The sequence below is a fragment of the Rhinolophus sinicus genome, chromosome 3 (assembly GCF_057876585.1).
Source record: "Rhinolophus sinicus isolate RSI-liver-muscle chromosome 3, RSI-T2T, whole genome shotgun sequence".
Lineage (NCBI taxonomy): Eukaryota > Metazoa > Chordata > Mammalia > Chiroptera > Rhinolophidae > Rhinolophus > Rhinolophus sinicus.
In genome coordinates this window covers 143,418,007-143,430,261 of record NC_142503.1, presented here as the reverse complement: position 1 = coordinate 143,430,261, position 12,255 = coordinate 143,418,007, and the positions used below count along the sequence as shown (strand labels likewise).

The 12,255-nt window shown below is 42.0% G+C and overlaps 1 pseudogene; it reads left to right on the top strand.

The window, feature by feature from the left end:
• Window positions 1-999: 999 nt before the first annotated feature.
• LOC109446881 (actin, cytoplasmic 2 pseudogene) lies at window positions 1,000-2,750 on the top strand (annotated as a pseudogene).
• Window positions 2,751-12,255: the final 9,505 nt, after the last annotated feature.

Here is a 12,255-nt window from a genome sequence, read left to right as displayed (position 1 = left end):
TTGAGTGGTAAAGTAATTTCTCCAATGGGACACAGCTAATAAATAACAGGACTGGGATTTGAGCCCAGGCGGCTGACTCCAGACCTTCACTCATTACTAGAGCCTATCCAGATTCCTTATCTAGAGCCCAAATATCACTAGAGAGAGTGAAGAACAGCTACAGGAGTAATTGGATCATCTATGTGAGAAGTAGAAGATGGAGGAAGCGGGGAAGGAGCTAGGAGAGCCTGATCGATAATTAAATGGTCAATAGACTCCAGGCACTGAGGGACAATGATCTATTTCATGAAGAGGCTGATTTTCTCCTACAGGCATAGACTCGACCTAGATCCCAGCAAAACTCAGAAAAGAAATGCACCTCTAGTGGACAGGAAAGGTAAACTCAGCCTGAACCTGGAGAAACTGGGATATGAAAACTCAGATAAGAATTCAGGTTTCTTGGAGAACTGGGTTGGAGGCTCTGTCTCTGATCAATGTTGAGGAATATAAGAAGGTTATTGGCTACTTGCCACTGCTAATGAGAATAATGGGATGAAGGCAGGAAAAACAACAAAAGTCTTCCTCAGGAGTTTGAAGATCTCTACATGTACTTAGCTGTCTCTTGATCTTCAACTTCTAACTTTTTTGTCTAGAAACATTTACACCCCCCCCCCAATGTCTGTATAAATGATATACCTTTATTGTGGAAAAATTGAAAACAATGCAGAAAAGTATAGAGTAGAAAATGGCAATCACTCAGGGTTCAACTTAATATTCTGTTATATTAGACTCATGCATACATACATGGAAACTAGTCTTACAATAAAGGTCACAATGAAGCTGAATGGGGAAATGCAAATTTTTCATTAAATGATAATGGGAACATTGGATGTCCATTTGGCAAAAGAAACGAATCTTTTAGAATATCTCTGTCTTTCATTATCACTATCATAAAAAATCTGGGTAGATTAAAAATCTAAATCTAAGCTATATAATTGATAGAAAACACATAGGAAAATATCTTCAAATGCTCAAAGTAGGAAAAATGTCTTGAAACACCAAAAGCACTATTCAGGAAGGGAAAGATGGATAAATTCAGCTACTTTATAACTAATAACTTCTATTCATCAAAAAACAATATAAAGGTCCCTTGCTGCAGCCGGCTCCCACTCCTCGTTCTCTCTTTGCTCTGTTGTCGGTTCCTCAGAGCCCCGCGACCGCTGCTTCCACCAATGGAAGAAGAAATCTCTGTGCTCGACATCGACAATGGCTGTGGCACGTGCAAAGCTGGCTTTGCTGGTGATGACGCCCCCGGGACCGTGTTCCCATCCATTGTCAGGGGCCCCCAACACCAGAGCATCGTGGTTGGCATGGAGCAGAAGGATAGCTACGTGGGCAACGAGGCGCAGAGCAAGTGCGGCATCCTGACCCTCAAGTACCCCATCGAGCACAGCAGTGTCACCAACAGGGATGACATGGAGAAGATCTAGCACCACACTTTCTACAATGAACTGCGTGTGGCCCCTGAGGAGCACCCTGTGCTGCTGACCGAGGCCCCCCAAATCCCAAGGCCAACCGTGAGAAGATGACTCAGATCATGGTCGAGACCTTCAACACTCCAGCCATGTACGTGGCCATCCAGGCCGTCCTGTCCCTATACGCCTCTGGCCTCACTACTGGTATTGTTGTGGACTCTGGGGACGGGGTCACCCACATTGTGCTCATGTACGAGGGCCACGCTCTCCCCCACGCCATCCTGTGTCTGGACCTGGCTGGCCCGGAACTGACCAACTGTGTCATGAAGATCCTCACAGAGCGTGGCTACAGCTTCACCACCACTGCAGAGCAGGAAATCATGTGTGACATCAAGGAGAATCTCTGCTATGTCACCCTGGACTTTGAGCAGGAAATGGCCACCGTTGTGTCCTCCTCTTCCTTGGAGAAGAGCTACGAGCTGTGGGACGGGCAGGTGATCGCCATCGGCAACGAGCGGTTCCGGTGTCCAGAGGCGCTCTTCCAGCCCTCCTTCCTGGGAATGGAGTCCTGCGCATCCACGAGACCACATTCAACTCCATCATGAAGTGTGCCATCGACATCTGCAAGGACCTGTATTCCAACACGGTGCTGTCTGGTGGGACCACCATGTATCTCTGCATCCCTGACAGGGTGCAGAAGGAGATCACGGCCCTGGCCCCCAGCACCATGAAGATCAAGATTATGACCCCGCAGGAGCTCAAGTACTTGGTGTGGATCAGCAGCTCCATCCTGGCCTTGCTGTCCACCTTCCAGCAGATGTGGAGCAGCAAGCAGGAGTACGACGAGTCAGGCCCCTGCATTGTCCACCCCAAGTGCTTCTAGATGGACTGCAAGCACATGCGCAGTGTCTGCAGCAGGAGTTAGCGGAAGTCTCAGCTTGTCCCTGAAGACGTGCTAGCCTCCTGAAAGTGGAACAAGCCTTCAAAAAGAAATTGTCCTTGAAACTTGTATCTGACGTCAGGTCTGGACTGTAGACCTGGTTGCTGATTTTGACCGTGCATTCAAGGTAACTGTTCCATCGAAACATGTTTAATACCCTGTACCTCTTTGATTTAAACCCCTAGTGCAAGCAGCTCAGTCACTTGGTGGCTGGAGCGAGGATATGTTTGTGCAAGAGAAGCCCAGGGGCTTGATAATCTGCAAGACCATGTGTTGCTGGATCTGTGTGGGGTATTAGTGTGCAGAGCCGCCTATTCCGGGATTTCTCCAGAGGCTGGCAAGAGTCCTGAACCAGTTGTCATTTCTGTCCTGCCGGTCTGATGGGGATTAGGAAGGTCCGAGCATTAGGACCCCTTCTCCTTTCTTAGCTGATGTTTTCCTGCCAGAACATGTGGGTTGTTACTTGCCTTGAGTTGGAAAATGGTTTGCATTTACACCTGTAAACTTATTCATCCTTTTAATTTGTGTAAGGTTTTTGTACGCAATTCTCAATTCTTGAAGAGATGACAACAAATTTTGGTTTTCTACTGCCATGTGAGAACATTAGGCCCCAGCAACACATCGTTGTGAGGAAAACACATCACTGTGAGGTTAAAAGAAGAAGAAGAAGAAGAAGAAGAAGAAGAAGAAGAAGAAGAGGAAGAAGAAGAGGAAGAGGAAGAGGAAGAGGAAGAGGAAGAGGAAGAGGAAGAAGAAGAAGAAGAAGAAGAAGAAGAAAATATAAAGAGGCTAAAACAAGAAGACTAGTTAGAGAAAATTTGCAACACATATGACTGACAAAGGACTAGTATCTAGAATACAAAAAGAATTTATATGAATCAATAAGCAAAAGATACCCAAAAGAGACAAAAACTTAGGTCCACAAACTTAGGTCCAAAACCTTGTACAGAATACATCACAGCATTATTTGTAATCGCCAAAAAGTGGAAACGACCCAAATGTCCATCAACTGATAAATGGATTTAACATGTGCTATATCCATATAATGGAATAATACTTAGTGAATAAATGAAGTACTGATATATGCTACAATATGGATGAACCATAAAAGCAACACTATGCTAAGTGAAAGAAGCCAGTCACAAAGGACCACATATTATATAATCCCATTTATATGAAATATACAGAATAGAAAAATCTGTAGAGATAGAAAGTAGATTAGGAGCTGACTATGTCTGAGGGAGTATGGGAGAATTGAGAGTGATGTTAAGTGCATGCTGCAAGGTTTCTTTTGGGGGTAATGAAAATGTTCTAAAATTGTTTGTGGTCATGGATGCTCAACTAAGTGAATACACTGAAAGTCATAGAATTGTATGCCTTAAATGGGAGGAAAGACCTCCATGTTTAAAAGGGTTCGAGTGAAAGAGTTTAATAAATGGACTGTTTACAAAGGTGTGAGCAGGCAGGGTTAAAAGAACCACAGAAATGATAAACCACTGGAGACTAACAATGGGAGACCTTTACCACTGCAAAGCCTGAAGCAATAAGAGGAACAAAGAGTCCTACCAGAGTGTTGTGAGAGCTAGAGCCAAAGAAGAAATTCAGTGCAGCCTCTGCCAGAACTGTGGGGAGGCAGAGAGGAAATCAAGGGAATTAATACTTCAGGTGTTCTCATTTCCCACCCTCCAAGCTCATGCTGTGGGCTCCTGTTTGCCAAACCTACATAAAATATGGAGGCAGAACAATCTGGTGCTATGGTTCACAAAGGAATACAGGGCAAGACAGAAAAATGAAAAATGGAACAGGGGTGGGAGAGTAAAAACTAAACTAGTACCTCCCATGACCCAGCAAGCACACTTAGAGGTTTACACAGTAAACAAGGTTAATACACTATGTACAATATGTGTGTACAAGAATTGTGGTGGCACTGTTTTCTGTAATAAACCCAAACTGGAGACTACTCAAACACCCATCCATAGTAGAATGGATAAACTGTGCGGTATTCATTCACACAAAGGAACACTAAAACAATGAAAGGAGTTAACTACTACTGGACAAAATGGCAAGGAAGAATTCCACAAACATAATGCTGACCAAAAAGGACTCAAGAAAATTACGATTCCACATATATAAAGTTCAAAATTGGGCAAAACTAATTTATGTTGTTTAGGAATACATACAGTGATAAAACTACATGTAAAAATATAACAAAATGATTATCATAAAAGTCAGGACAATTTTTACCTCTAGGGAAGAGAATTATGATACATGTTATATGAGGGGAGGGGGCAGGGGGAAAGGGGGCCTTTAGATGCTGGCGATGTTCTACTCCTTGATATGGCTGTGGTTACACAGATGTTTTCTTTATACATTTCACTAAAAATGTATTTTATCTGCGTATTTATAACATATTTAACAATAAAAGTGGAAAGGGAAACATTTTGGTATAAGTTTCATGTTTTCTCCGTATATGCATATATAGAGAGTATATTTAACATTACTTCTGCATTTGCAACTTTTTTCTCACTTAGCATTAGAACACAATGGTGTTCTGAAATCAATAAAAACTCTTTTCCAAGTTAGTTTTAAAGCTGTATAATATTGCCAAATAGTATATATTATAAATACTTGATTATTCCCTTATCAAGAACATCTAGGTTATATCAATACTCTCCCATTTGTGACACTTCTTGCCTCTTCTAACAAGTAGTTATTTTAAGAAATTCTGACCCATACTTTTATATTCCAGCTTAATTCAGGTGATAGGAGAAAAATGAAGCATTTAGTTAAAGGTTTGTGCACTGTTTAATGTCTCTGTCCCTTACTGGGAGTTCCATGAGGACAGAGATCACATCTATTCTGCTGACCTCTGTCCTCAGAGCGAACACAAAGCCGACCTGGCACAAAGATGCTCAATAAATGTTTGGCAAAGCAATGAGTGAACACATAAGTGAACAGATAACTTTGCATCTAGTCAGTCTGTCCTGCTCCTCTTTGAAAATGAGTCCATCTCCTCCAGAAACTAGCTTCACAAAATAGAGGCACCCCTTGGTATGCAAGCAGAGGCCTCATGACCAAGTGGGAGGGACAAGGGTGTGGACAGCATCCCTTCGTAGGTTGTGATTTGGACTAGAGTCTCTAAGATCCTTTCCACTCCCCAAATCCTATAATTCATGGCCTGGCCAGAGTCAGGACTCAAGATAGGAAGAATAGAATCACGTATCTGAACAGAAAGAATTTGTTTAAAAGTAACTAAAGAGTTATTAGAAGCCACGTTCTTTCTCACAGAAAAGAAATTTGAAACTCATTTCTCTGGTTGCACAGGTAAATGAACTTCAAGGGAGCGTCTAAAACAATATAAACTTCTTAAGGGTGGCAATAAAAAGTATTACTAAAACTTGGCCAGACTTTAAAAAAGATGCATTTTTTAGTAGTTTGTCTCAAAAAAGTAGGCCACTAATTGTCCATGGCTTGTGCTTTCTAACACTCTGAATTGAGAAGCATTCAAAAACCTGTGTTTTTTCCCTCTTTATTGGAATTAGGAACAAGTCATATTTTTCTTAATTTATAAAGATTTTTTAAAAATAGATCTAACATACAATATTATATAAGTTTCACAGGTACACAATAGTTATTCAACATTTTCATACCTAAAGAAATGATCATTGTTAAGTCCAGCAACCACCTGACACTATACCACGCTATCACAATATTATTGACTATATTCCCCATGCTGTAGATTACATCCCCATAACTTATTTATTTTATACCTGGAAATTTGGAACTCTTATTGCCCTTCACCTTTCTCCCCTTTTTAAATTTTTTTTATTTACAGTTGACATTCAATATTATTTTATATTAATTTCAGGTGTACAGCATAGTGGTTAGACATTTAATACAATTTGAGAATTGATCCCCCTGACTAGTCTAGTACCCACCTGGCACTTTACATTGTCATCACCATATTATTGATTATATTCCCTATGCTTTACTTTATATCCCCGTGACTATTTTGTAACTACAAATTTGTGCTTCTTAATGCTTTCACCTTTTTCACTGTCCCCCAACCCACCTCCCAACTATCACCATGATAAATCTAGTACCCATCTGACACCATACGTAGTTATTACAATATTATTGACTATATTCATTATGCTATACCCTACATGCCCATGACTACTTTGTAACAACAAATTTATACTTCTTAATCCCTTTCCCTTTCCTACCCATTCCGAAACTCCCCTCCCTGGCAACCATCAAAATGTTCTCTGTATTTATGAGTTTTTTTGTTTGTTTGTTTGTTTGTTTTGTTTGTTTGTTCTTTAGATTCCACATATAAGCAAAATAACAATGCATCTGTCTTTCGATATCTGACATACTTCACCCCACACAATACCCTTCAGGTCCATCCATGCCGCTGCAGATGGCTAGAACGCATTCCCTTCCATGGCCGAGCAACACTCTCATGTATATATGTACCACCTACTCTTTATCCATTCCTCCATTGACAGACACTCAGGCTGCCTTCAGATCTTGGCCATTATAAACAACGCTGTAATGAACATAGGGATAAACACATCCTTTCGAAGTAGCATTTTGGATTTCTTCAGATAATTACCCAGAGGTGGGATTACTGGGTCCTTCATTGTCACTTGTTCTAGCCTTTGTTTTAAAGTCTATTTTGTCTGGTATAAGTATTGCTGTCACAGCTTTTTGTTTGTTTCCATTTTCATTTAATATCTTTTTCCCATCTCTTTACTTTCAGTCTGTGTGTGTATGTTGATCTGAAGCAAGTCTCTTGTAGGAAGTATATGTAAGGGTCTGGTTTTCTTATCCATTCAACCACCCTGTCTTTTGATTGTAGCATTTAAGCCATTTACATTTAAAGTAATTGTTGATAGATATGTAGTTATTGCAATTTTATTCTTCATATTTTTAATCTTTCCCCCCCCACCTTAAAGAAGTCCCTCTAGCATTCCTTGTAATACTGTTTTGGTGGTGAGGAACTCCTTTAGCTTTTTCTTGTCTGGGAAGCTCTTTACCTCTCCTTCGATTCTAAATGATAGCTTTACTGCATAGAGTAATCTTGATTGTAGGTTATATCACTTTGAATATTTCTTGCCAATTCCTTCTGGCCTGCAAAGTTTCTGTTGAGAAATCAGCTGACAGTCCTATGGGAGCTTCCTTGTAGGTAACTAAACGCCTTTCTCTTGCTGCTTTTACAATTGTCTCTGTCTTTAACCTTTGGCATTTTAATAATGATGTGTCTCAGTGTGGGCCTTTTGGATTCATTAGATGTTTGGGACTCTGCGCTTCCTGGGCTTGTGTATCCATTTCCTTTGCCAGGTTAGGGAAGTTTTCAGTCATTATTTCTTCACACAGGTTTTCAATTCCTTGCTGTCTCTCTTCTCCTTTTGGTACCCTTATGATGTTGTCCCAGAGGCCCCTTAAACTCTCCTCATTTTTTTGGATTCTTTTAGCTGTTCTGATTGGGTGTTTTCTGCTACCTTATCTTCTAAATCACTTATTTGATCCTCTGCTTCATCTAATCTACTGTTGATTCCCTGTAATGTAGTCTTCATTTTAATTATTGTAGTCTTTATTTCTGACTGGTTCTTTTTTATGTTTTCTATCTCCATTTTTATGTTTCCTGTCTCTGTTGAAGCTCTCCCTGAGATCAATGAGCATCCTTACAACTAGTGTCTGGAACTCTGTGTCTTAGATTGCTTGTCTCTATTTTGTTTAGTTCTTTTTCTAGAGATCTGTTCTTTTATTTAGCAATGAAAAAATTTGTTTCCCCATTTTTACTGCCCCCCTGTCTTTGTTTCTATATGTTTGGCAGGGCTGCTATACCTCCCAGTCTTAGTAGAGTGACCTTATTGTAGTCAGTGTCCTGTGGGACACAGTAGTGCAGTCTCTCAGGTCACCGGAGCCAGGGCTCCAGGTTTGTCCCTTGTGTGAGTTCTGTGTGCCCTCCTGTTGTAGTTGGGCCTTGATTGCTCTTTGCACATTAGTGGGAGGGTTTGACTCTCAGACTAATTGGCTGTGAGGACTGGCAGTGACTGCAGTGGAGGAGCTATTGAGCAGAGGCCGCCCCTACAGAGCAGGATTCACTTTAGTGGGGCTCTGGTGCATGCCCAGTCTGCCCTTTTGGTGTGTCACCCTTGGAGGTGGCCAGGTGATGTTCTGGCCCAGTCTAAAGCTAGCCCCTGGACCTGCCAGCCGCACGGCCTCCTGGGAGGGGACCCACACAGTCCAAATTCAGCTGAAGCCTGTGTTCTACTGGCAGCCACCTGACATGAGCCACAAAGCAATCCAGAGATGGCCACTGCCCATGCTGTGCATGGAGATATCTTGAGAGGCCAAGCCCTATACCAAGGCTGGCTGTCCATAGTGCCGGGCATAGGGTTGCTCAGCCAGAGGTACAGGACATGCAGAAGCCAGATGCTGCTTGTTTGGCTTTTGTGAACTTTTGAGAGATTTTGTAAAAGTCTGCAGCATGAGCCAAGGCAGGCCATTTATATGGAAAAGCCACTGGAAGCAGCTTGGGCGTGCCCAAAAGTTGGGTGGGGTGTGGTCTCAGGGAATCACTAAGGTGGGACAGACGAAAAGTGATAGCCAGTTTGATGGAGACTCAGATACGGCATCTGCTGTGTTTGCGTCTGTGTCTGCGTCTGCACGTACTGGAGTGGGTGGGGTTAACAAAAAAACAATGGCTTCCGCTAGCTCCTTTATCAGGGAGAAAGCTGCCTCTCTAGCCGTCACCCTGAAGCAAGGGTACAGTTCCTCACCATATGTCCCTGGCACATTTCGAGCTGCTGCCCCAACTCTGGAGCTCAGAGCAAGTGAGTCCATCAGCGAGTGAGTCCGTCAACAAGTAAGTCCATGCTCCGGCCCTTTAAGAGTAATGCCTGGGAGTACAGCTACTCGCTGTCTCACAGAGCCACAATCTCTGCTGGTTTTCATAGCCAGACGTTTTGGGGACTTCTCTCCCCTGGGCTCGGGAGGTGCTGGGAACCTTCACTCCTCAGGGGAGGACTTCTGTAGCCGAGATACCCCTCCTGATTTGTAATAGTCACACACAGGTGTGGCACCAGCCGGTTCCATGTCTTTGCCTCTTCTATCAGTCTCAAGGTGGGTTCTTCTTTATGTCTGTAGGGTTTTGGTTCTGCTAGACTTCAGGCCATTCTCAGTAATGGTTGTTCTGCAGTTTAGTTGTAATTGATGTGGTCCTAAGAGGAGGTGAGCACAGCATTTACCTACTCCGCCATCTTGACCATAAATCACAAGTAGCATTTCTTGTTAGAATGTCAAACAGTGAAACATAGTTCACATATATTACATAAAATTATTTTAAAAAATTTTTTAAAAAGGGGTCCTCTAGAAATAGACATAACTCTGCACAATGGTAAATTGAAAATTCTTCAATTTCAAGATGAGTCAGCAAATAACTTCTCCATGACAGGGACCTGGGAACACTGCTGAACAGACAGCCCTGCTTTAATGGGAAATCAGCTGTTCCCTGTCTTGCCAGGAATTATTGTCATTTGAAGACCTTTTTAGGTGATATGTCGATGTCTTTTCCTGTTGAAATTTATTAAGAGCAAAGCATGATATCCCGGGACGATATTTACCCACAGGAAAGGCTTTGCTTTCAATGGAATGTGATTACATCAGGTCTCCTCATCCCACCCAATCTTTCAGTCCTTGCTTTCCCACATGGTCTGAGCTGTTTGGTGCAGCTGCCAGCTTTTAATTAGGAGTTTTCATATTTGCAGGGACATCATCAACACCTGGCTTCATGCTTACATCTCTCACAATCTCCCTCCCCCCAAAAAATTAATTTCCCCTTGCTCCAAGGGGAAATGTTTTGCCAAACATTCTCACTCCTTAGCAACTTGTTCACTCAAAGAAGGGAGGTGGGGAAGGCAAAGAGGAGAGTGAGTTCTTTCCTTTACTCGCTGTTCATGCAAGTAATTTTGGCATTTCCTGGTACTTTATTTGATGCCTTCTTATTTCTGAGATGACACCACCCACTATGTAAATTACTTATATATTCTTAACCGATGGAATTGGGTTCATAGAAACTGAGTGCTTAAGAGTTTTGAGATCCTGAGGCAATGACACTAGTATAGTAACTCCCTATCTTTTTCCTAATTCTGAATCCACATAGTTGTCTCAAATTTTATTCATTTCAAGACTAATTTTCCTATAAAAATAACGTAAATGGTGGGTGATACCTAGTTTTCTATGGTGAAAACAGGACCATCTTGAGTTGAAAAGATGATTTCTTTCCCCTCTTGCAATCCCAGAGATAACCAGTCACAGACAAACTTTCAAATGTTGGTCACTTTTCAGCAGTCTGCCTGGCAGCTGTCTCTTTCTGGGAATAACAATGCCCTCTCTTTGGGAAATTGCCTCTCCACTCCTCTAAGTCAATCTTTTTGGGACAGAAAAGCTGGCTCATGAGAGTCTGCCCAAGGTTCTTATACGCTGAGAAGTTGTGGTGTTTCTCTATCAGGATGTCCAGAGAAGCATAACTTGAATACATTTTTTAGCAAGAATAGCTACCACCAGCTTTAGTGCCTAGGAGATACAGAAAGTCCCCCTGCCACAGATCATCCTTTATGTTTCCCTGTAACACTTGAATGATCTCAGTAAAGCAGACTTGGCCACTCTCCAGGGATAAGGGGTGTTACACACTCCAGTCTCAGAACAATTCAGATGCTTATGGAGTTCAGCAGGATTAAAGTCTCTCTGAGGGATTGAGATGACGGTGAAAGAGGTTCACTGGGACATCAAGAGCCCCTAAGAGGAACTCCCTCTGCAGGAAGGAGGAGTTTGGATCAGTGAACAGAACTACTGCATTGTGAGAAGAGTTTGTCCCAGAAGCATAGCTTGGATTACAATCTTACTTGCTCACCGCAGACCAGCCACCCCAGTGGGGTTTCTATGTTTGGGAAGCAACAGCTGACCCTTTGCATATAACCAAAGAGAGCCTAAACCTTGAAGCCCAAGAGTAAGGTGTATCCAGAGCCAGTGCAGGGCTCACGAGCGCCCGCTCACTACACTGGACAAGAATGCAATGGACTCTGCAAACCACACCAGCCTATTAGCAGCATAAACAACCAGGAGCTTGCAAGCTGAATGAACCCAATTAGACTGAATAAGTCCCTCTAGGTTTTGTATAATTCAAGTTGTGGGCAAAGGCTTCAGAAGGAAACACCAAATTTGCTGCTAATATGGGCAGGGGGAAATGGGTGTCGAACAATTAATCGAACAAATAAAATGTAGGGGCCAGATATGAACCTAAATCAGTTAAATGGATCATCTTAGTGACATTTCCCACACTCACCTCTATACCCATATATTCATTCAAAAGATTATTTTTCTTTTTTTAATATCCACTTTTCTGTCACTGGTGTATGAACTGGAAAAGGAAGGGTACCTTTGTATGAATGGTTTGTCAGTCAGGAGGTACTTGTAGCATATCTCTAGAAGGTGTTTATACATTCTCTACCCCCACGTGATCAGGTGTTTAACTGTGTCTGTCTACTACTTCAGGTTTTAGACTGTGTCATCTCCATTTCTATTTCAGTAGAGACATATTCTATAAATGGAAAATCAAGACCAAAAAGCACAGGATAGCTGAAACCAAAACTTAACAAAGTTATGATACTTCAAGGTATTGGTATTTTAGCAGAATGGTTCGTGAGCATGAATCCTAAAACTAAACTATCTTGGTTCAAATCGCTGCTTGAGCACTTACTAGCTGTGTTTCTTTGGGAAAGTTACTTAAACTATCTGTGCCTCTTCTCATGAAATGGAGAGAATAATAGTACCCATTTCATAGGCTTGTTG